Source organism: Salvelinus namaycush, chromosome 8 (assembly GCF_016432855.1).
Source record: "Salvelinus namaycush isolate Seneca chromosome 8, SaNama_1.0, whole genome shotgun sequence".
NCBI lineage: Eukaryota > Metazoa > Chordata > Actinopteri > Salmoniformes > Salmonidae > Salvelinus > Salvelinus namaycush.
The window spans coordinates 6,924,514-6,949,738 of NC_052314.1; the positions used below are offsets into that span (position 1 = coordinate 6,924,514).

Sequence of the window (25,225 nt, forward strand, 5' to 3'; positions counted from 1 at the left end):
TCAAGGTGAGCCCTGAGCAGCACTGAACTCTCCCCAGCCTCTTGTAACCGCTCTCTCCCAGGGGTGGAAGAGGAGGACAGCTGTTTTAAGTTTTAACTGCATATTCGAATCAAGCAAACGTGCTGCCGCTCTTGCCTGTGCCACCTCCCAGGAGAGAACACGTCACCACCGGGCTATTTATAGACCGCATCGGTTCCATCTTCGCTTGCACTTCCTGTTCTGCAGCAAGCCCAGTAGGGAGGGGCTGCAGTAGGGAGGGGCTGTTGCCCTCCTTGAAGAAAGCAGCCAGGCAGGGAGGCAGGCTGCCGACAGAGCCTCCTCTAATTCTCCAACACATACCCAAAACTCTTACACACCATCCACACCGCTCATCGCCTTCTTAAAACTGAAATATATTTTCTGAAAGGGTAACCAGGCGGTGGCCATCTTGGAAACGTGGCAAGCCAAAAGTGCACGGTCAGGAATGTATATGGACTGGTAGTCTAGTACTTAAAAAAAACACTTTAAGGACTTCAAGACTGGACCGTGCCGTTAAATCAATTTAACTAATTAGCTTCCCGAAGAAACACAAAAGGACGTGTCATATGAGCTGAGGATCATATTATCCAATGTGACGAGCCACATTACGTGGCTTCGGTTATACTTCGCTGTTAGCAGTCTTACCACGAATGAACCGCTCTACGCATTCCAAAACAGCCACTACGAAGTCGTTACGGCACAAAATGTCCACCACATCATTACCTGCCTCCTCATATACTCAGTGATGAGGATGGCGACTGGGGAACGCATAACGCTGCCACTCCTGTCTAATCAGTTATCTACCGTGTCTCCATTTACCCAAGGTACTGAGAGCCCCCGTGGCTGTAAGGGGAGCCTCTCGTCCACGCAGTGCCAGGGCCAGGGTCAGACAGAGGCTGTGGCACAGGGCCACGGTGGCCCATCTCATCTCTGTGTGTCTGTCAGTTCCATACCAGGCAGTCAGAGCCGCCGCTCCCCAGATCCCCACTAGTGACCTGCTGTATCCACGGAGACGGCCCGGCTATCAGCAGGGGGATGTCACAACATTAACCACGCAACGAGCTCTACAGCACGTCTCAGAGCGGGGAAATGGGAACACTGGTTCCCAACAGCCAAGGGTGGATTGAACCAACAGTCTGGATGCTTTAGTTCAGCTGCCCCCCCCCCCCCCCCCCCAACTACTAATATGAGTTGTTGAGATGAGCCGGCACTGACGAGAATAGGGTCTGAAGCAGACAACTGCCAGAGCGGACATTAAAACGACCAGCCTTTCTCCCCTGTGCTGCCGTCATGGAGATAGCAAGCAGACTACGCAGAATCACTATGCAAATCCCTGCTGTCTGTCAGGCTTAAAAGGACTAACTCTCTCTCCCTCGCTTTCACCCCACTGAGTGATAGACAGGAGAGAACAGGGGAGAAGGGAGGGAGGAACGGAGGGTGAGAGAGAGGAGACCTACAGTAACTGCCTGATTAAAACACTAGACGTAACAGAGATACAGTAAGCAGACAGAGGAAGCTGGGGTGTCCTTACGCATATGGGGCTCCTCAACGAGAGGGGGGATGGAGCGAGAGAAGGAGAGGACGAGAAGGGGGAAGGGAGGGAGGGAAGGAGAGGACGAGAAGGGGGGATGGAGCGAGAGAAGGAGAGGACGAGAAGGGGGGAGGGAGGGAGAGAAGGAGAGGACAAGAAGGGGGGAGGGAGGGAGAGAAGGAGAGGACGAGAAGGGGGGAGGAGGGAGGGAAAGAAGGAGATGACGAGAAGGGGGGATGGAGCGAGAGAAGGAGATGACGAGAAGGGGGGATAGAGCGAGAGAAGGAGAGGACGAGAAGGGGGGATGGAGCGAGAGAAGGAGAGGATTTCTGAACTCTTCCTTCCTTCTCCTCTGGCAGTCTTCTTTCCACACTTTGGAAAGGAAAGGGGGATACCTAGTCAGTTGTCCAACTGAATGTATTCAACTGAAATGTGTCTTCCACATTTATCCCAACCCCTCTGAACCAGAGAGGTGGGGGGGGCTGCTGCCTTAAATCGACATCCACGTCTTCGGCGCCCGGGGATCTGTTCCCCGGGCGCCTGCCTTGTTCAGGGGCAGAACGACAGATTTTTACCTTGTCAGCTCTGGGATTCGATCCAACAACCTTCTGGTTACTGGCCCAACGCTCTAACCACTAGGCTACCTGCCACCTCTACACTCTAACCACTAGGCTACCTGCCACCTCTACACTCTAACCACTAGGCTACCTGCCACCTCTACACTCTAACCACTAGGCTACCTGGCGCCTCTACACTCTAACCACTAGGCTACCTGCCGCCTCTACACTCTAACCACTAGGCTACCTGCCGCCTCTACACTCTAACCACTAGGCTACCTGCCGCCTCTACACTCTAACCACTAGGCTACCTGCCGACCTCGTTAGTTCAAGCACTTCCTCTGCTAACGCTCAGATAGAAATAAACAGCGGGGAAAGGGAGGTGTGTTCCACTGGTCCCTTAGCAATACAGACCCAGTAGGTCTGATAGACCTTTCACTGTAGTGGAAATCCTTCAGAACAGTTGTCTTCAGGTTACCTTTAACATTACAGCGTAGGTGTACATTACACTGAACATCCCAAAAGACATACAGTAGACTAAACTAAGCTTACACTACAATATACCCAGGTGGTGTTCTAAGGCACCACAGCTCACATCCTTTGCTTGTTTATTTGGCGTTGGAGAAAGCTGTTCTGTACCATTTAGGATCGCGACAACAACCAAGACCCGTAGGACAGAAGTAGTCTTCACATGGTGTGACAAGATCGGTCGGGTCAACTTGCATAAAATTGACCGTAGAAGCACACACTGGTGCCCCCTCCATCGTGGTACTCAGAGTAACCCAAGAACCTCAAAAAGCTCCGTGCTCAACAGTCTGCACCCCCCACGTCCTGTTTTTGATGAATGAATCCGGTCGGGGCTCGTGTTCCCAGCACGCCGGGCTTTGAAAGTCGCACTCTCCCTGGTGCCGTCTCATCCCAATTTCTCTGGCGCTTCCTGGATAACTTGCTCAGAAGGCTCAAACACGCACACACACACACACACACACACACACACACACACACACACACACACACACACACACACACACACACACACACACACACACCAGAGTAATCAGCGACTGCTCTGTGAGAAATGGCCGCCGGCTCTGGAGCTGATGTCCTCTGGTATTGGTCATGCAGGAGCGTCGGCTGCAGTGAGTGCGTGGGCTTTAAAACACTGCTCTTCTTCCCATGCCTCTCTCTCTCTGTCAGGGCTACCAATACCAGACAATTTCCTCTAATGCTAGTCCTTATGAGCAACAGCGGCAGTCTGTTTATACTGCAGTTAAGCTATTTCACTTTGAGCCAAAGGATCAATTTGCAGGGCACAGAGACACAAGGAAATGAGAACCTGCTCTCTCTCTCGCTCTCTCTTTTCACCCCTCCCTCTCTTCATTTCTCCCTCAGTCCCTATGTTCTTTTTAAAGGAGAAGTTAGGTGCCAGTGAGTGAGCACAGGGGCTGGGAGGGCAGTCACTGACCTTTCCTTTTGGTTTTGTCCAGACAGCCCCTTTAATGTCTCCTGCTTTGCTGGAGCCCGGAGTTCAGCGGGGGTCACGGAATGCTCCAGTGCTGGCTGTTTTAAAACCCTGCTGTGCTTTTCACACCATCGCTCCTCTCACACCGAGAATAGTTCCATTTCAGGAGGCCATGTCAAACGGCTACCTCAACTTTGGCACCATGTACTGGGCTGTGTGGTGACTGACCTCCAGGTCTTTAGGACCATGTACTGGGCTGTGTGGTGACTGACCTCCAGGTCTTTAGCACCATGTACTGGGCTGTGTGGTGACCGACCTCCAGGTCTTTAGGACCATGTACTGGGCTGTGTGGTGACTGACCTCCAGGTCTTTAGGACCATGTACTGGGCTGTGTGGTGACTGACCTCCAGGTCTTTAGCACCATGTACTGGGCTGTGTGGTGACCGACCTCCAGGTCTTTAGCACCATGTACTGGGCTGTGTGGTGACCGACCTCCAGGTCTTTAGCACCATGTACTGGGCTGTGTGGTGACTGACCTCCAGGTCTTTAGCACCATGTACTGGGCTGTGTGGTGACTGACCTCCAGGTCTTCAGGACCATGTACTGGGCTGTGTGGTGACTGACCTCCAGGTCTTTAGGACCATGTACTGGGCTGTGTGGTGACTGACCTCCAGGTCTTTAGCACCATGTACTGGGCTGTGTGGTGACCGACCTCCAGGTCTTTAGGACCATGTACTGGGCTGTGTGGTGACTGACCTCCAGGTCTTTAGGACCATGTACTGGGCTGTGTGGTGACTGACCTCCAGGTCTTTAGGACCATGTACTGGGCTGTGTGGTGACTGACCTCCAGGTCTTTAGCACCATGTACTGGGCTGTGTGGTGACCGACCTCCAGGTCTTTAGGACCATGTACTGGGCTGTGTGGTGACTGACCTCCAGGTCTTTAGGACCATGTACTGGGCTGTGTGGTGACTGACCTCCAGGTCTTTAGGACCATGTACTGGGCTGTGTGGTGACTGCCTGGGGGCCTAGCTAGTTACTCCACCACTTTCCCACTATCCACACACACACACAAAAACACTATACAAATGCAGACAGACACACACAGAAACACACTATACAGACGTGGATGTAGATTAAGGCAGCCCCCCCCCCCCCACCTCTCTGATTCAGAGGGGATGGGTTAAATGTGGAAGACACATTTCAGTTGAATACATTGTTGGACAACTGACTAGGTATCCTCATTTCCTTTTTCCCAAATGCAGACAGACACAAAGTGTAAACTGAGCAGCAGTGAAGCTCGGTGTGCCATTAGCCACCCCTGTGAGGGCGATCTGCAGAAGAGTGATAAATCTGTCGAAGGGTAAATAAATGGGATCCTAGCGACAGCTGAAACTCTGCATGGAAACAGACACGGCGCTGCTCCAACCAGGCACTTTAACGCCTCGGGAAAGAAGAAAAATAAGAAGCCCTAGTCTCTCTCGTTCCTTCCTACTGTCCTCCCTCCCACCGTTCCCCCTCAGGGCAGGTAGTGCTCTCGGGGAACGGGAGTCAGATAATGTCACCTAGGATGGCGTGCTGATGAAAGAGCACTTCCTGCCACTTCTTCTCTGCGCTAACAACACGCCGGGACAAAATCAGGCATGCAGGAGATACAGGACCTTCTGCTTGTGATGAATCCCAGCATTTACACCGTCGCCACGCTAGAGAGAAGTGGGATAGGAGAGAGAGGAGAGAGAGGAGAGAGAGGAGAGAGAGGAAAGAGAGGAGAGAGAGGAAAGAGAGGAAAGAGAGGAAAGAGAGGAAAGAGAGGAAAGAGAGGAAAGAGAGGATAGACAGAGACAGAGAATAGACAGAGAGAGAGAGAGAGAGAGAGAGAGAGAGAGAGAGAGAGAGAGAGAGAGAGAGAGAGAGAGAGAGAGAGAGAGAGAGAGAGAGAGAGAGAGAGAGAGAGAGAGAGAGAGAGAGAGAGAGAGAGAGAGAGAGAGAGAGACGGGGAGGAGTGGAGGGCTCAGCAGTTCATCACATCAGTTAAGCAGAAATCCGTTCTGAGAAAGGGGGGACGGTACAGGGGGATAAACAGATGAGAGATATCCCTGTTCATGTTGGAGTATTCATTAGGAGAGAGTATCCAGCAAAACAGGAGATAGTAAAGTGGGAGAGATGCCCTATGACCCTTCAGGGAGGGGAGAGATGCCCTATGACCCTTCAGGGAGAAGAGAACAGCCCTATGACCCTTCAGGGAGAAGAGAACAGCCCTATGACCCTTCAGGGAGAAGAGAACAGCCCTATGACCCTTCAGGGAGAAGAGAACAGCCCTATGACCCTTCAGGGAGAAGAGAACACAGCCCTATGACCCTTCAGGGAGAAGAGAACACAGCCCTATGACCCTTCAGGGAGAAGAGAACACAGCCCTAGGACCCTTCAGGGAGAAGAGAACACAGCCCTAGGACCCTTCAGGGAGAAGAGAACAGCCCTATGACCCTTCAGGGAGAAGAGAACAGCCCTATGACCCTTCAGGGAGAAGAGAACAGCCCTATGACCCTTCAGGGAGAAAAGAACAGCCCTATGACCCTTCAGGGAGAAGAGAACAGCCCTATGACCCTTCAGGGAGAAGAGAACAGCCCTATGACCCTTCAGGGAGAAGAGAACACAGCCCTATGACCCTTCAGGGAGAAGAGAACACAGCCCTATGACCCTTCAGGGAGAAGAGAACACAGCCCTATGACCCTTCAGGGAGAAGAGAACACAGCCCTATGACCCTTCAGGGAGAAGAGAACACAGCCCTATGACCCTTCAGGGAGAAGAGAACACAGCCCTATGACCCTTCAGGGAGAAGAGAACACAGCCCTATGACCCTTCAGGGAGAAGAGAACACAGCCCTATGACCCTTCAGGGAGAAGAGAACACAGCCCTATGACCCTTCAGGGAGAAGAGAACACAGCCCTATGACCCTTCAGGGAGAAGAGAACACAGCCCTATGACCCTTCAGGGAGAAGAGAACACAGCCCTATGACCCTTCAGGGAGAAGAGAACACAGCCCTATGACCCTTCAGGGAGAAGAGAACACAGCCCTATGACCCTTCAGGGAGAAGAGAACACAGCCCTATGACCCTTCAGGGAGAAGAGAACACAGCCCTAGGACCCTTCAGGGAGAAGAGAACACAGCCCTAGGACCCTTCAGGGAGAAGAGAACACAGCCCTATGACCCTTCAGGGAGAAGAGAACACAGCCCTATGACCCTTCAGGGAGAAGAGAACACAGCCCTAGGACCCTTCAGGGAGAAGAGAACAGCCCTATGACCCTTCAGGGAGAAGAGAACAGCCCTATGACCCTTCAGGGAGAAGAGAACAGCCCTATGTCCCTTCAGGGAGAAGAGAACAGCCCTATGACCCTTCAGGGAGAAGAGAACAGCCCTATGACCCTTCAGGGAGAAGAGAACAGCCCTAGGACCCTTCAGGGAGAAGAGAACACAGCCCTAGGACCCTTCAGGGAGAAGAGAACACAGCCCTAGGACCCTTCAGGGAGAAGAGAACACAGCCCTAGGACCCTTCAGGGAGAAGAGAACACAGCCCTAGGACCCTTCAGGGAGAAGAGAACACAGCACTAGGACCCTTCAGGGAGAAGAGAACACAGCCCTAGGACCCTTCAGGGAGAAGAGAACACAGCCCTAGGACCCTTCAGGGAGAAGAGAACACAGCCCTAGGACCCTTCAGGGAGAAGAGAACAGCCCTATGACCCTTCAGGGAGAAGAGAACAGCCCTATGACCCTTCAGGGAGAAGAGAACAGCCCTATGACCCTTCAGGGAGAAGAGAACACAGCCCTATGACCCTTCAGGGAGAAGAGAACACAGCCCTATGACCCTTCAGGGAGAAGAGAACACAGCCCTAGGACCCTTCAGGGAGAAGAGAACACAGCCCTAGGACCCTTCAGGGAGAAGAGAACAGCCCTATGACCCTTCAGGGAGAAGAGAACACAGCCCTATGACCCTTCAGGGAGAAGAGAACACAGCCCTAGGACCCTTCAGGGAGAAGAGAACACAGCCCTAGGACCCTTCAGGGAGAAGAGAACAGCCCTATGACCCTTCAGGGAGAAGAGAACACAGCCCTATGACCCTTCAGGGAGAAGAGAACAGCCCTATGACCCTTCAGGGAGAAGAGAACAGCCCTATGACCCTTCAGGGAGAAGAGAACACAGCCCTAGGACCCTTCAGGGAGAAGAGAACACAGCCCTAGGACGCTTCAGGGAGAAGAGAACACAGCCCTAGGACCCTTCAGGGAGAAGAGAACAGCCCTATGACCCTTCAGGGAGAAGAGAACACAGCCCTATGACCCTTCAGGGAGAAGAGAACACAGCCCTATGACCCTTCAGGGAGAAGAGAACACAGCCCTATGACCCTTCAGGGAGAAGAGAACACAGCACTAGGACCCTTCAGGGAGAAGAGAACACAGCCCTAGGACCCTTCAGGGAGAAGAGAACAGCCCTATGACCCTTCAGGGAGAAGAGAACACAGCCCTATGACCCTTCAGGGAGAAGAGAACACAGCCCTATGACCCTTCAGGGAGAAGAGAACACAGCCCTATGACCCTTCAGGGAGAAGAGAACAGCCCTATGACCCTTCAGGGAGAAGAGAACAGCCCTATGACCCTTCAGGGAGAAGAGAACAGCCCTATGACCCTTCAGGGAGAAGAGAACAGCCCTATGACCCTTCAGGGAGAAGAGAACACAGCCCTAGGACCCTTCAGGGAGAAGAGAACACAGCCCTAGGACCCTTCAGGGAGAAGAGAACACAGCCCTAGGACCCTTCAGGGAGAAGAGAACAGCCCTATGACCCTTCAGGGAGAAGAGAACAGCCCTATGACCCTTCAGGGAGAAGATAACACAGCCCTATGACCCTTCAGGGAGAAGAGAACACAGCCCTATGACCCTTCAGGGAGAAGAGAACACAGCCCTATGACCCTTCAGGGAGAAGAGAACACAGCCCTATGACCCTTCAGGGAGAAGAGAACAGCCCTATGACCCTTCAGGGAGAAGAGAACAGCCCTATGACCCTTCAGGGAGAAGAGAACAGCCCTATGACCCTTCAGGGAGAAGAGAACAGCCCTATGACCCTTCAGGGAGAAGAGAACAGCCCTATCCTCAAGGGACAGATGGTGACAAATCTTTGATGAAATAATGGTGATATTAAATCAATGTGTTTGTCAGATTTGGCTTCATAGACAGATCAGTAATTAATCCAGGAACAAGCAAGAGAATCAATTCGAAAATCGATTGATTTTTCACTTTTGATCACGCAGAAAACACATTATTTTTTTCATTCTCCCCTTTTTCTCCCCAATTTTGTGGTATCCAATTGGTAGTAGTTACAGTCTTGTCTCATCGCTGCAACTCCCGTACGGACTCGGGAAAAGCGAAGGTCATGCGTCCTCCGAAAGACAACCCAACCTAGCCGCACTGCTTCTTAACACAGCGCGCATCCAACCCGGAAGCCAGCCGCACCAATGTGTCGGAGGAAACACAGCGCGATGATCCCTATCGGCCAAACCCTCCCTAACCCGGACGACACTGGGCCAATTGTGCGCCGCCCCACGGACCTCCCGGTCGCGGCCGGCTGCGACAGAGCCTGGGCTCGAACCCAGAGTCTAGCACTGCTGTGCGTTAGACCACTGCGCCACCCGGGAGGTGAAAACAAGTTTATAGGGGATGTGCTTTGTGTTTTGCTAAAAGGAAGTGGTCTGCTTGGTGAAATGGCCATGAACTTCTACCACGAAATGCAAGTACTTGTCAAAACCTTCACATTGTCAAAGGAACAAAGGAAAATATAAAGAATAGCAGACAGACAGACACTCAAGTGTAACCTATCAGGGGGCTTCAGCTGCCTGCCCCGGCCTCGTGATGAAACTGAGGAATGTTAAAAATGTTATTTTTCCATATTCATCCAAAGACCTGGGAATTGTGTCTTCGAGAGAGAGAAGGCTGAGATGTAGTGATTTGTTGAGCTGACCCTCATCCCTCCCATCCTCTTCCTTGGACTGGGGCCCAGTCCATGCTTCCTAGAATGACTCTGTGGTCTGTATTGTGACGGAGAGGAGGAGGAAGGGTGGGCCTTCCCCAAACATCCACAACAGTCATGCTCTGTGTCCGTCAAGAGGAGCGACGCACCAGACAATGGGTAGAGGCAGACAGAGGAGGCCTGTTACCAGGCTGCTTTCTTCTATTATTTTATATTGTTTTCATTTAACCTTTATTTAACTAGGCAAGTCAGTTAAGAACAAATTCTTATTTTCAATGACGGCCTACCAAAAGGCAAAAGACCTCCTGCGGGGACGGGGGCCTGGGATTAAAAATAATAAATACAATATAAATATAGGACAAAACACACATCACGACAAGAGAGACCTTAAGACAACACCTTTATCTCTATTTTCCTCATCCTCTCCGTACCATTGTGCTGCGTTGGAACACTGGGGGGAAATGAACCCACTCTCCCCCTTACCGGGCCCTGACGGTAACCATAGCTACTGCCGCTCAATAGAGGCTCTTCAAGCAAGGGTGTTCATTCCTTCCCTTAGTGGAGGCTGTTTCAACATCCTCTGAATGGAATCGAGACTATTTTCCAAATTGCTCCAAGAGCTCCGGAAAAAAAACAGCAGTCAATTACGAAGCCGCTTACTTTGGCTAATGAACAGGTTATGCTTGGAACTCGAGTGGATTTCTTTCTTTTTTTTTCTTTTTTTCCTCGCTCTCTCTCTCCCTCCATCTCTCCTCCGAGGTCTGTTGAATCACAATGCCTGCCACTGACCGAGTGGGTTGACGGATGGCTGAATGAACAAGTGATGTTTTACAGGACAGGGAAAACTGCTTGCAGGAAACCAGTGTGGATTCCAGTGTGGATTCCAGTGTGGATTCCAGTGTGCTCAGCCGTGGTGCCAGGAAAGCCCTACTCCGTCCCGCATGATGTCCAACAAGCCCCCCCCCGCCCATTCCAGACAGCCACAATCCCACATTGTGCCCCCCCTCCCTCCGTCCGTCCATCGCTGGCTGCCACCAGTCTGAATCATTAAGAATGTTGGCCACAGCTCCTCCCGAGGAAGACAGTGTTCCCTGTGATTTCCCTTTGGGAAGAAGACCTTTCAGGGGGATTTAGAGAGGCCTCTATTCAAAGGGATGAGTGTCAGGGAGGTGGTGGAGAGGAGGGTAAACACCTGTCACACGGGCCATGGCTGTCTGTGTGGCTTAACCTGGGAACAAGACGTGTCGAACACCCCCAAACCACGTCAGTGTTACAACACCAGCCGTGTCCCCAGTACTAACATCGCTGTCTTTCATGAACGCTGATATCAAAGTATCGGATAGGTTACAGTAAGAAGGTAGACTCGGATATCCCAGACTTTGGAGCATCACACGCTAGGCAGCAAACGCACAAGGGAAGATGTTGTGTTTACAACGCTCATGTTTAGCTAGGGCAGCAAGCGGCCACAGCAGGGACGTTACGGGTGACGCGCTTCCCCTTTCCGACTCGTCCTCCGACCCAACTGACGCTGCATCTTGTACAGACTTGTTCAGATGGATCATTGACACATTTCTGGAAACAACCCATCTGTCCAGAGAAACTTGGAAAGTGGCAGAAAGTCCTGCCACTGGTTTCAATTAGTCTCCATTCAAGGCCATTGAACACGTACTGGCAGTACCAAGTAGCAGTATTACCAAACTTTACCTCCTCACTTCTCCACTAAAACTCCTTAGTCCTGCGTCGCTCGTGACCGGCCATGTTCAATAAAGACGACAGGCTGAAGCGAAGGCTCTTGGCTTAATATTCCTCAAGCTGAGCAGAGTTAACCTGTGGGAGGGTCGGGGGGAAATGTTCTGGAACACGCAGTGGGGGGGCTGTTAGGGGTCTGCCTGGCTACAGAGGGGATGGGGGGGGCTGTCCGGGGCCTGCCTGGCTACAGATGGGATGGGGGGGCTGTCCGGGGCCTGTCTGGCTACAGAGGGGATGGGGGGGGCTGTCCGGGGCCTGCCTGGCTACAGAGGGGATGGGGGGGCTGTCCGGGGCCTGCCTGGCTACAGAGGGGATGGGGGGGCTGTCCGGGGCCTGCCTGGCTACAGAGGGGATGGGGGGGGGGCTGTCCGGGGCCTGCCTGGCTACAGAGGGGATGGGGGGGGGGCTGTCCGGGGCCTGCCTGGCTACAGATGGGATGGGGGGGCTGTCCGGGGCCTGCCTGGCTACAGATGGGATGGGGGGGGCTGTCCGGGGCCTGCCTGGCTACAGATGGGATGGGGGGGCTGTCCGGGGCCTGCCTGGCTACAGAGGGGATGGGGGGGCTGTCCGGGGCCTGCCTGGCTACAGAGGGGATGGGGGGGCTGTCCGGGGCCTGCCTGGCTACAGAGGGGATGGGGGGGCTGTCCGGGGCCTGCCTGGCTACAGAGGGGATGGGGGGGCTGTCCGGGGCCTGCCTGGCTACAGAGGGGATGGGGGGGCTGTCCGGGGCCTGCCTGGCTACAGAGGGGATGGGGGGGGCTGTCCGGGGCCTGCCTGGCTACAGATGGGATGGGGGGGGCTGTCCGGGGCCTGCCTGGCTACAGAGGGGATGTGGGGGCTGTCCGGGGCCTGCCTGGCTACAGAGGGGATGTGGGGGCTGTCCGGGGCCTGCCTGGCTACAGAGGGGATGGGGGGGCTGTTAGGGGCCTGCCTGGCTACAGAGGGGATGGGGGGGCTGTCCGGGGCCTGCCTGGCTACAGAGGGGATGTGGGGGCTGTCCGGGGCCTGCCTGGCTACAGAGGGGATGGGGGGGCTGTCCGGGGCCTGCCTGGCTACAGAGGGGATGGGGGGGGCTGTCCGGGGCCTGCCTGGCTACAGAGGGGATGTGGGGGCTGTCCGGGGCCTGCCTGGCTACAGAGGGGATGGGGGGGGCTGTCCGGGGCCTGCCTGGCTACAGAGGGGAGCTGAGATGTGTAAAGGGGGAGAGCTTCAAAAAGGTTCAAAGGCACTACAACATATGTGGCGGTTTAGAGAAGGGCGTAGGAGGCCATAAAAATGTGCCGCTTGCCGGGAGTGCATGCCTCATATTGAACACACCCGGCGCACTCTTCTCACACCATTAAAGTAGGCTAGTATCAGGCGTAGACATGTACGAATCGACGTAGCGCAATAAAAACACACATTTGCAAACTGACACTACATCATAAAGTGCTTTAAGAAGATCACATGAAAGTAACAGCAAACGTAGCCTGACAGCAAGGCTATACAGCAAGGCTATACAATAAACCAAGTTATGAAGAAAATAAATAGAATATCAGAGAGGCTAATGTCTCTAACTTAGCAGACCTGAAATGAGCACTGCACTCCCTGTGACCTCCTGTGACCTCCTGTGACCTCCAGGATACCATAAACACATTCCACACCTGAGGCTCCAGTGGAGGCCCTGCGACATGAGTTTACAACAAGTCAACATCCCTCGGAAGGAGAGGAGGCTTTTGGACCAACACCTCATAAATGATCTACCCCACATATCTAACACACAGAAATACGAGCCGTTGGACATTAATATGGTCCAATCCGGAAACTATCATTTCCAAAACAAGATGTTTAATCTTTCAGTGAAATACGGAACCGTTCCGTATTTAATCGAACGGGTGGCGTCCCTAAGTCTAAATATTGCTGTTACATTGCACAACCTTGAATGTTATGTCATAATTATGTACAATTCTGGCAAATTAAATACAGTCTTTGTTAGGAAGGACTTCACACAGTTCGCAACGAGCCAGGCGGCCCAAACTGCTGCATATACCCTGACTCTGTTGCACGGAACGCAAGAGAAGTGACACAATTTCCCTAGTTAATATTGCCTGCTAACATGAACTTCTTTTAACTAAATACGCAGGTTAAAAAAATATATACTTGTGTATTGATTTTAAGAAAATAAATGTTTATGGTTAGGTACAACGATTGTGATTTTTCGCAAATGCGCTTTTATTAAATCATCACCCGTTTGGGGAAGTTGAAGTAGGCTGTGATTCGATGATAAATTAACAGGCACCGCATTGATTATATGCAACGCAGGACAAGCTAGTTAAACAAGTAATATCATCAACCATGTGTAGTTAACTAGTGATTATGTGAAGATTGATCGTTTTTTATAAGATAAGTTTAATGCTAGCTAGCAAATTACCTTGGCTCCTTGATGCACTCGCGTAACAGGTGGTCAGCCTGCCACGCAGTTTCCTCGTGGAATGCAATGTAATCGGCAATAATCGGGGTCCAAAAATGCAGATTACCGATTGTTGTGAAAACTTGAAAAATCGGCCCTAATTAAAATCGGCCATGACACCCCTGGACATGTGTTGACAAACGGGCTCTGCAAAATGGACGCTGCTGAACAGACCAGTGACTGGTAGTGTAACTGGGTTCAATACGTTTTCTCCAGTGACTCATCTAGAATGTGCCAAAGACTCATGGCTCACACAAACTCCAATGTACTCATTCTGAGAGCTTGGATTTCAATACCCCACTCTCTCACAGATATACACACACACACTAATGTAAACTTCCATCGGTTGTTTGAAAGGCTCCTTCACATGCCAGAGTGCTTCAAATGGCAAGTAGCTTGCTATTTACCATACAGACACTCAACAAGGAACCGATGGAGGACGTGGCAGAATATATCAGGAAGGAAGATTAAGAGAGAGAGAACGCACAGAAAAGTGTTGTTGACATAAAAACCTACAGTGTATGAAGATGGGGGAGGTTGACGCCAAGCCACCCAGAGAATAGCTTCTGTAAGGTCATGGCCCGATTCACAAAACATTTTCTTAAGAAAAAAAAAATAGTAAGTTCATAAAGATAAATAAAGTGCCAATTCCTCAAATATGTTTTTAGGAATTCATAGTTTCTTAGGAACTTGGTAAAAAAATGTCTTAAGAAGATTCAGTAAATCCGGCCCCAGTTGAGGAACCAGAGCTGATTAGTTCCCCAGTTCCCCTGATTAGTTCCCCAGTTCCCCCGATTAGTTCCCCAGTCTCCTTGAACTATCCCTCCAGTGTGTACTACACTACAGCGTTGTGTTCATTAGGGCAACGGAAAACAGAAATGGGCATGTCCAGATAGGCCTAGCTCTTCCTTGTTTCGGTCCATTTTCTTCCGTTTTCTACCTAATAAACACAACCCAGGCAATGTTCTCGCTTTAAAAAATTGTGGGGGGGGGGTCTTGTGAGTGGAAACTTTGACCTTGTGAGAATTTTGTGCAACTTCCAGCACTCGTTTCCAGTGAACTCAGAGGCAGTACCATTACAGTTTTAGACAATAGCCAATAGGCAGTACCATTACAGTTTTAGACAGTAGCCAATAGGCAGTACCATTACAGTTTTAGACAGTAGCCAATAGGCAGTACCATTACAGTTTTAGACAGTAGCCAATAGGCAGTACCATTACAGTTTTAGACAGTAGCCAATAGGCAGTACCATTACAGTTTTAGACAGTAGCCAATAGGCAGTACCATTACAGTTTTAGACAGTAGCCAATAGGCAGTACCATTACAGTTTTAGACAGTAGCCAATAGGCAGTACCATTACAGTTTTAGACAGTAGCCAATAGGCAGTACCATTACAGTTTTAGACAGTAGCCAATAGGCAGTACCATTACAGTTTTAGACAGTAGCCAATAGGCAGTACCATTACAGTTTTAGACAGTAGCCAATAGGCAGTACCATTACAGTTTTAGACAGTAGCCAATAGGCAGTACCATTACAGTTTTAGACAGTAGCCAATAGGCAGTACCATTACAGTTTTAGACAGTAGCCAATAGGCAGTACCATTACAGTTTTAGACAGTAGCCAATAGGCAGTACCATTACAGTTTTAGACAGCAGCCAATAGGCTGTTGTGGCTATCTGAACACAATGTAGCCCTACCAACAAAACAAATCACAGAACATTTTCACATGGAAATAGCTTTTCATTTCTATTATATAGCCTACAGTAGTCTACACGTGGTGTTCAATACAGGCCTACAGTAGTCTACATGTGGTGTTCAATACAGGCCTACAGTAGTCTACATGTGGTGTTCAATACAGGCCTACAGTAGTCTACATGTGGTGTTCAATACAGGCCTACAGTAGTCTACACGTGGTGTTCAATGCAGGCCTACAGTAGTCTACATGTGGTGTTCAATGCAGGCCTACAGTAGTCTACATGTGGTGTTCAATGCTGGCCTACAGTAGTCTACACGTGGTGTTCAATACAGGCCTACAGTAGTCTACATGTGGTGTTCAATGCAGGCCTACAGTAGTCTACATGTGGTGTTCAATACAGGCCTACAGTAGTCTACACGTGGTGTTCAATACAGGCCTACAGTAGTCTACACGTGGTGTTCAATACAGGCCTACAGTAGTCTACACGTGGTGTTCAATACAGGCCTACAGTAGTCTACATGTGGTGTTCAATACAGGCCTACAGTAGTCTACATGTGGTGTTCAATACAGGCCTACAGTAGTCTACATGTGGTGTTCAATACAGGCCTACAGTAGTCTACATGTGGTGTTCAATACAGGCCTACAGTAGTCTACATGTGGTGTTCAATACAGGCCTACAGTAGTCTACACGTGGTGTTCAATACAGGCCTACAGTAGTCTACATGTGGTGTTCAATGCAGGCCTACAGTAGTCTACATGTGGTGTTCAATGCAGGCCTACAGTAGTCTACATGTGGTGTTCAATGCAGGCCTACATGTGGTGTTCAATGCAGGCCTACAGTAGTCTACATGTGGTGTTCAATGCAGGCCTACAGTAGTCTACATGTGGTGTTCAATGCAGGCCTACAGTAGTCTACATGTGGTGTTCAATGCAGGCCTACATGTGGTGTTAAATGCAGGCCTACAGTAGTCTACATGTGGTGTTCAATGCAGGCCTACAGTAGTCTACATGTGGTGTTCAATACAGGCCTACAGTAGTCTACATGTGGTGTTCAATGCAGGCCTACAGTAGTCTACATGTGGTGTTCAATACAGGCCTACAGTAGTCTACATGTGGTGTTCAATACAGGCCTACAGTAGTCTACATGTGGTGTTCAATACAGACCTACATGAGTCTACATGTGGTGTTCAATACAGGCCTACAGTAGTCTACATGTGGTGTTCAATACAGGCCTACAGTAGTCTACATGTGGTGTTCAATACAGACCTACATGAGTCTACATGTGGTGTTCAATACAGGCCTACAGTAGTCTACATGTGGTGTTCAATACAGGCCTACAGTAGTCTACATGTGGTGTTCAATACAGACCTACATGAGTCTACATGTGGTGTTCAATACAGACCTACATGAGTCTACATGTGGTGTTCAATACAGGCCTACAGTAGTCTACATGTGGTGTTCAATACAGGCCTACAGTAGTCTACATGTGGTGTTCAATACAGACCTACATGAGTCTACATGTGGTGTTCAATACAGGCCTACATTGCATGAAATGTTTTTACATTATGAAGGGCTTGACATTAATTAAATGTTTTACTTGGTCTGTAACACCTTGGGACAAATAGGTGACTGTAAATTGTATTGTGTGATGCAAGAAACCACTTACAAAATACAATTATTATTACCATACAGACAATTAGACAATGAAGGCTATCCCTCTGCCTATTGGCTTATTTGCATAGTCAAGCCTGTCTCAAAATACAACACTGCCCCTTTAATTAAGACATAAGCTTTTTACCTGACTAGGTTCTTCAAGGACAGCTTGCCTCCACGTTTTGTTCTCTTGTAGGAAGCAGTAACTCCCCATTGCTGACCTGTACTTATCTAGAACTGGGCTGATAACTCGCTAACTAGCAAAGAACATCAACAAACGTGCACACAGCTCTGCAGTCTGAACTCATCTGAAAAGCGCATTCACTCGCGGGTGATTAAAAGACTGCTTGTGGGCTGCCCCCACCAATAGAATTCTACTAAGTTCTGTGAGATGCAGGACGTGTTGTTTTAAGACAGCTAAGTTCTGTGAGATGCAGGACGTGTTGTTTTAAGACAACTAAGTTCTGTGAGATGCAGGACGTGTTGTTTTAAGACAGCTAAGTTCTGTGAGATGCAGGACGTGTTGTTTTAAGACAGCTAAGTTCTGTGAGATGCAGGACGTGTTGTTTTAAGACAGCTAAGTTCTGTGAGATGCAGGACGTGTTGTTTTAAGACAGCTAAGTTCTGTGAGATGCAGGACGTGTTGTTTTAAGACAGCTAAGTTCTGTGAGATGCAGGACGTGTTGTTTTAAGACAACTAAGTTCTGTGAGATGTAGGACGTGTTGTTTAAAGACAACTAAGTTCTGTGAGATGCAGGACGTGTTGTTTTAAGACAACTAAGTTCTGTGAGATGCAGGACGTGTTGTTTTAAGACAGCTAAGTTCTGTGAGATGCAGGACGTGTTGTTTTAAGACAGCTAAGTTCTGTGAGATGCAGGACGTGTTGTTTTAAGACAACTAAGTTCTGTGAGATGCAGGACGTGTTGTTTAACAGTGCGTTGCTCTCTGGCTTGGGATTGTCTTGTGTGCACATTGAGGTCTAGTAAAGTTTCAGATGGGATGAGGGCTAGTAAAGTTTCAGATGGGATGAGGTCTAGTAAAGTTTCAGATGGGATGAGGTCTCCCCCCCACTACTGTGTCCTCTCCCTCCCCCCCACTACTGTGTCCTCTCCCTCCCCCCCACTACTGTGTCCTCTCCCTCCCCCCCACTACTGTGTTCTCTTCCCTCCCCCCCACTACTGTGTCCTCTCCCTCCCCCCCACTACTGTGTTCTCTCCCTCCCCCCCACTACTGTGTCCTCTCCCTCCCCCCCACTACTGTGTTCTCTCCCTCCCCCCTACTACTGTGTCCTCTCCCTCCCCCCCACTACTGTGTCCTCTCCCTCCCCCCCACTACTGTGTCCTCTCCCTCCCCCCCACTACTGTGTCCTCTCCCTCCCCCCCACTACTGTGTCCTCTCCCTCCACCCCACTACTGTGTCCTCTCCCTCCCCCCCACTACTGTGTCCTCTCCCTCCCCCCACTACTGTGTTCTCTCCCTCCCCCCCACTACTGTGTCCTCTCCCTCCCCCCCACTACTGTGTCCTCTCCCTCCCCCCCACTACTGTGTCCTCTCCCTCCCCCCCACTACTGTGTCCTCTCCCTCCCCACTACTACTGTGTCCTCTCCCTCCCCACTACTACTGTGTCCTCTCCCTCCCCACTACTACTGTGTCCTCTCCCTCCCCCCCACTACTGTGTCCTCTCCCTCCACCCCACTACTGTGTCCTCTCCCTCCCCCCCACTACTGTGTCCTCTCCCTCCCCCCCACTACTGTGTTCTCTCCCTCCCCCCCCTACTGTGACCTCTCCCTCCCCACTACTACTGTGTCCTCTCCCTCCCCACTACTACTGTGTCCTCTCCCTCCCCACTACTACTGTGTCCTCTCCCTCCCCACTACTACTGTGTCCTCTCCCTCCCCACTACTACTGTGTTCTCTCCCTCCCCCCCACTACTGTGTTCTCTCCCTCCCCCCCACTACTGTGTCTTCTCCCTCCCCCCCACTACTGTGTCCTCTCCTTCCCCACTACTGTGTCCTCTCCCTCCCCCCCACTACTGTGTCCTCTCCTTCCCCACTACTGTGTTCTCTCCCTCCCCCCCACTACTGTGTCCTCTCCCTCCCCCCCACTACTGTGTCCTCTCCCTCCACCCCACTACTGTGTCCTCTCCCTCCCCCCCACTACTGTGTCCTCTCCCTCCCCCCCACTACTGTGTCCTCTCCCTCCCCCCCACTACTGTGTCCTCTCCCTCCACCCCACTACTGTGTCCTCTCCCTCCCCCCCACTACTGTGTCCTCTCCCTCCCCCCCACTACTGTGTCCTCTCCCTCCCCCCCACTACTGTGTTCTCTCCCTCCCCCCCCTACTGTGTTCTCTCCCTCCCCCCCCTACTGTGACCTCTCCCTCCCCACTACTGTGTTCTCTCCCTCCCCACTACTACTGTGTCCTCTCCCTCCCCACTACTACTGTGTCCTCTCCCTCCCCACTACTACTGTGTCCTCTCCCTCCCCACTACTACTGTGTTCTCTCCCTCCCCCCCACTACTGTGTTCTCTCCCTCCCCCCCACTACTGTGTCCTCTCCCTCCCCCCCACTACTGTGTCCTCTCCTTCCCCACTACTGTGTCCTCTCCCTCCCCCCCACTACTGTGTCCTCTCCCTCCCCCCACTACTGTGTCCTCTCCTTCCCCACTACTGTGTTCTCTCCCTCCCCCCCACTACTGTGTCCTCTCCCTCCACCCCACTACTGTGTCCTCTCCCTCCCCCCCACTACTGTGTCCTCTCCCTCCCCCCCACTACTGGGACCTCTCCCTCCCCCCCACTACTGTGTTCTCTCCCTCCCCCCCACTACTGTGTTCTCTCCCTCCCCCCCACTACTGTGTTCTCTCCCTCCCCCCCACTACTGTGTTCTCTCCCTCCCCCCACTACTGTGTCCTCTCCCTCCCCCCCACTACTGTGTCCTCTCCCTCCCCCCCACTACTGTGTACTCTCCCTCCCCCCCACTACTGTGTCCTCTCCCTCCCCCCCACTACTGTGTCCTCTCCCTCCCCCCCACTACTGTGTCTTCTCCCTCCCCCCCACTACTGTGTCCTCTCCCTCCCCCCCACTACTGTGTCTTCTCCCTCCCCACTACTGTGTTCTCTCCCTCCCCACTACTACTGTGTCCTCTCCCTCCCCACTACTACTGTGTCCTCTCCCTCCCCCCCACTACTGTGTTCTCTCCCTCCCCCCCACTACTGTGTTCTCTCCCTCCCCCCCACTACTGTGTCCTCTCCCTCCCCACTACTACTGTGTCCTCTCCCTCCCCACTACTGTGTCCTCTCCCTCCCCCCCACTACTGTGTCCTCTCCCTCCCCCCCACTACTGTGTCCTCTCCCTCCCCCCACTACTGTGTTCTCTCCCTCGCCCCCCTACTGTGTTCTCTCCCTCCCCCCCACTACTGTGTTCTCTCCCTCGGCCCCCCTACTGTGTTCTCTCCCTCCCCCCCCCCTACTGTGTTCACTCCCTCCCCCCCCCCCTACTGTGTTCACGTCCCTCCCCCCCCCCCTACTGTGTTCTCTCCCTCCCCCTACTGTGTTCTCTCCCTCCCCCTACTGTGTTCTCTCCCTCCCCCCTACTGTGTTCTCTCCCTCCCCCCTACTGTGTTCTCTCCCTCCCCCCTACTGTGTTCTCTCCCTCCCCCCTACTGTGTTCTCTCCCTCCCCCCTACTGTGTTCTCTCCCTCCCCCCTACTGTGTTCTCTCCCTCCCCCCTACTGTGTTCTCTCCCTCCCCCCTACTGTGTTCTCTCCCTCCCCCCCTACTGTGTTCTCTCCCTCCCCCCCTACTGTGTTCTCTCCCTCCCCCCCTACTGTGTTCTCTCCCTCCCCCCCTACTGTGTTCTCTCCCTCCCCCCCTACTGTGTTCTCTCCCTCCCCCCGCTACTGTGTTCTCTCCCTCCCCCCTACTGTGTTCTCTCCCCTCCCCCCTACTGTGTTCTCTCCCTCCCCCCCTACTGTGTTCTCTCCCTCCCCCCCTACTGTGTTCTCTCCCTCCCCCCTACTGTGTTCTCTCCCTCCCCCCCGCTACTGTGTTCTCTCCCTCCCCCCCGCTACTGTGTTCTCTCCCTCCCCCCCGCTACTGTGTTCTCTCCCTCCCCCCCGCTACTGTGTTCTCTCCCTCCCCCCCCCTACTGTGTCCTCTCCCTCCCCCCCCTACTGTGTCCTCTCCCTCCCCCCCCCTACTGTGTCCTCTCCCTCCCCCCCCCTACTGTGTCCTCTCCCTCCCCCCCCCCTACTGTGTTCTCTCCCTCCCCCCCACTACTGTGTTCTCTCCCTCCCCCCCACTACTGTGTTCTCTCCCTCCCCCCCACTACTGTGTTCTCTCCCTCCCCCCCACTACTGTGTTCTCTCCCTCCCCCCCACTACTGTGTTCTCTCCCTCCCCCCCACTACTGTGTTCTCTCCCTCCCCCCCACTACTGTGTTCTCTCCCTCCCCCCCACTACTGTGTTCTCTCCCTCCCCCCCACTACTGTGTTCTCTCCCTCCCCCCCTACTGTGTTCTCTTTCTCCCCCCCCCTACTGTGTTCTCTTTCTCCCCCCCCCTACTGTGTTCTCTCCCTCCCCCCCTACTGTGTTCTCTCCCTCCCCCCCCCTACTGTGTTCTCTCCCTCCCCCCCCCCTACTGTGTTCCCTCCCTCCACCCCACTACTGTGTCCTCTCCCTCCCCCCTACTGTGTTCTCTCCCTCCCCCCCCTACTGTGTTCTCTCCCTCCCCCCTACTGTGTTCTCTCCCTCCCCCCCACTACTGTGTTCTCTCCCTCCCCACTACTACTGTGTCCTCTCCCTCCCCACCACTACTGTGTCCTCTCCCTCCCCCCCACTACTGTGTCCTCTCCCTCCCCCCCACTACTGTGTCCTCTCCCTCCACCCCACTACTGTGTCCTCTCCCTCCACCCCACTACTGTGTCCTCTCCCTCCACCCCACTACTGTGTCCTCTCCCTCCACCCCACTACTGTGTCCTCTCCCTCCCCCCCACTACTGTGTCCTCTCCCTCCCCCCCACTACTGTGTTCTCTCCCTCCCCGCACTACTGTGTTCTCTCCCTCCCCCCCACTACTGTGTCCTCTCCCTCCCCCCCACTACTGTGTCCTCTCCCTCCACCCCACTACTGTGTCCTCTCCCTCCACCCCACTACTGTGTCCTCTCCCTCCACCCCACTACTGTGTCCTCTCCCTCCCCCCCACTACTGTGTCCTCTCCCTCCCCCCCACTACTGTGTTCTCTCCCTCCCCGCACTACTGTGTTCTCTCCCTCGGCCCCCCTACTGTGTTCTCTCCCTCGGCCCCCCTACTGTGTTCTCTCCCCCCCCCCCCCCTACTGTGTTCTCTCCCTCCCCCCCACTACTGTGTTCTCTCCCTCCCCACTACTACTGTGTCCTCTCCCTCCCCACCACTACTGTGTCCTCTCCCTCCCCCCCACTACTGTGTCCTCTCCCTCCCCCCCACTACTGTGTCCTCTCCCTCCACCCCACTACTGTGTCCTCTCCCTCCACCCCACTACTGTGTCCTCTCCCTCCACCCCACTACTGTGTCCTCTCCCTCCCCCCCACTACTGTGTCCTCTCCCTCCCCCCCACTACTGTGTTCTCTCCCTCCCCGCACTACTGTGTTCTCTCCCTCGGCCCCCCTACTGTGTTCTCTCCCCCCCCCCCCCCTACTGTGTTCTCTCCCCCCCCCCCCCCCCTACTGTGTTCTCTCCCTCCCCCCTACTGTGTTCTCTCCCTCCCCCCTACTGTGTTCTCTCCCTCCCCCCTACTGTGTTCTCTCCCTCCCCCCTACTGTGTTCTCTCCCTCCCCCCACTGTGTTCTCTCCCTCCCCCCTACTGTGTTCTCTCCCTCCCCCCCTACTGTGTTCTCTCCCTCCCCCCCGCTACTGTGTTCTCTCCCTCCCCCCCGCTACTGTGTTCTCTCCCTCCCCCCCGCTACTGTGTTCTCTCCCTCCCCCCCCCTACTGTGTCCTCTCCCTCCCCCCCCTACTGTGTCCTCTCCCCCCCCCCCCCTACTGTGTCCTCTCCCTCCCCCCCCTACTGTGTTCTCTCCCTCCCCCCCTACTGTGTTCTCTCCCTCCCCCCCACTACTGTGTTCTCTCCCTCCCCCCCACTACTGTGTTCTCTCCCTCCCCCCCACTACTGTGTTCTCTCCCTCCCCCCCACTACTGTGTTCTCTCCCTCCCCCCCACTACTGTGTTCTCTCCCTCCCCCCTACTGTGTTCTCTTTCTCCCCCCCCCCTACTGTGTTCTCTCCCTCCCCCCCTACTGTGTTCTCTCCCTCCCCCCCCCTACTGTGTTCCCTCCCTCCACCCCACTACTGTGTCCTCTCCCTCCCCCCTACTGTGTTCTCTCCCTCCACCCCACTACTGTGTTCTCTCCCTCCCCCCCACTACTGTGTTCTCTCCCTCCCCCCCACTACTGTGTTCTCTCCCTCCCCCCCACTACTGTGTTCTCTCCCTCCCCCCCACTACTGTGTTCTCTCCCTCCCCCCCTACTGTGTTCTCTTTCTCCCCCCCCCTACTGTGTTCTCTCCCTCCCCCCCTACTGTGTTCTCTCCCTCCCCCCCCCTACTGTGTTCCCTCCCTCCACCCCACTACTGTGTCCTCTCCCTCCCCCCTACTGTGTTCTCTCCCTCCCCCCCCTACTGTGTTCTCTCCCTCCCCCCCCTACTGTGACCTCTCCCTCCCCCCCCTACTGTGTTCTCTCCCCCCCCCCCCCCCCCCCCCCCCACTGTGTTCTCTCCCTCCCCACTTCTCTACTGCTACACCTTCATCTCTCCCTCATTTGGTCTCAGTCTCAGAGGGTTTTCCCCTCTCTGCATTTCTCTACTGCTACACCTTCATCTCTCCCTCATTTGGTCTCAGTCTCAGAGGTGTTTTCTCTCTGCATTTCTCTACTGCTACACCTTCATCTCTCCCTCATTTGGTCTCAGTCTCAGAGGTGTTTTCTCTCTGCTGCTGCCCTGCTCTCCTAATCTCATTAAAGAAGCCCTTTCCTGTGACACTGACCTCATCAGAGCGAGACCAAAGCGGAGCAGAAAGCCGCCCTGCACGCCTGTTAACCTGTCAGTATACCTGTCTGTCACGGCCACAAGAGAAGCAGCTCCCCTGTCCTCCTTCATGACACAGCAGCTGTCCAGTTCCCTCTCTATGGCAGAGAGCCAGAGTAACAGCAGCACAATCTGCTATCCCACAAACACTATTAAGAATCGGTCCTTGAGTGACACAAGGAGCTACATTATCACTTTACTCAGGTCTGTACCACAATGGTCAACAAATATTTTACCAATTAGTGTTGGAATGAAATACACTGCGGTGTGAGAGGATTACAGGATGGCGCTGCAGTGGATAGCTGCCATATAACGATTACAGGACGGCGCTGCAGTGGATAGCCGCCATTTTACGATTACAGGATGGCGCTGCAGTGGATAGCCGCCATTTTACGATTACAGGATGGCGCTGCAGTGGATAGCCGCCATTTTACGATTACTGGATGGCGCTGCAGTGGATAGCCGCCATTTTACGATTACAGGATGGCGCTGCAGTGGATAGCCGCCATTTTACGATTACTGGATGGCGCTGCAGTGGATAGCCGCCATTTTACGATTACTGGATGGCGCTGCAGTGGATAGCCGCCATTTTACGATTACTGGATGGCGCTGCAGTGGATAGCCGCCATTTTACGATTACTGGATGGCGCTGCAGTGGATAGCCGCCATTTTACGATTACTGGATGGCGCTGCAGTGGATAGCCGCCATTTTACGATTACTGGATGGCGCTGCAGTGGATAGCCGCCATTTTACGATTACTGGATGGCGCTGCAGTGGATAGCCGCCATTTTACGATTACTGGATGGCGCTGCAGTGGATAGCTGCCATTTTACGATTACAGGATGGCGCTGCAGTGGATAGCCGCCATTTTACAATTACAGGATGTCTTTGCAGTGGATAGCTGCCATTTTACGATTACAGGATGTCTCTGCAGTAGATAGCTGCCATTTTATGGACTCCTGACCATTTTTTTTTTTTTTTTAACGCGGTTATTAACTTTTTCTGCCATAGTTTCCTTTTTTGTGACCAACTTTTTATTTAGTTTGGTC

At 53.0% G+C, this 25,225-nt stretch overlaps 1 protein-coding gene across 2 annotated transcripts in view; it reads right to left on the reverse strand.

The window, feature by feature from the left end:
• Positions 1-25,225, reverse strand: part of LOC120052345 (zinc finger protein 609-like) — a 164,574-nt gene that overhangs the window by 54,689 nt on the left and 84,660 nt on the right. The window lies entirely within an intron of this gene.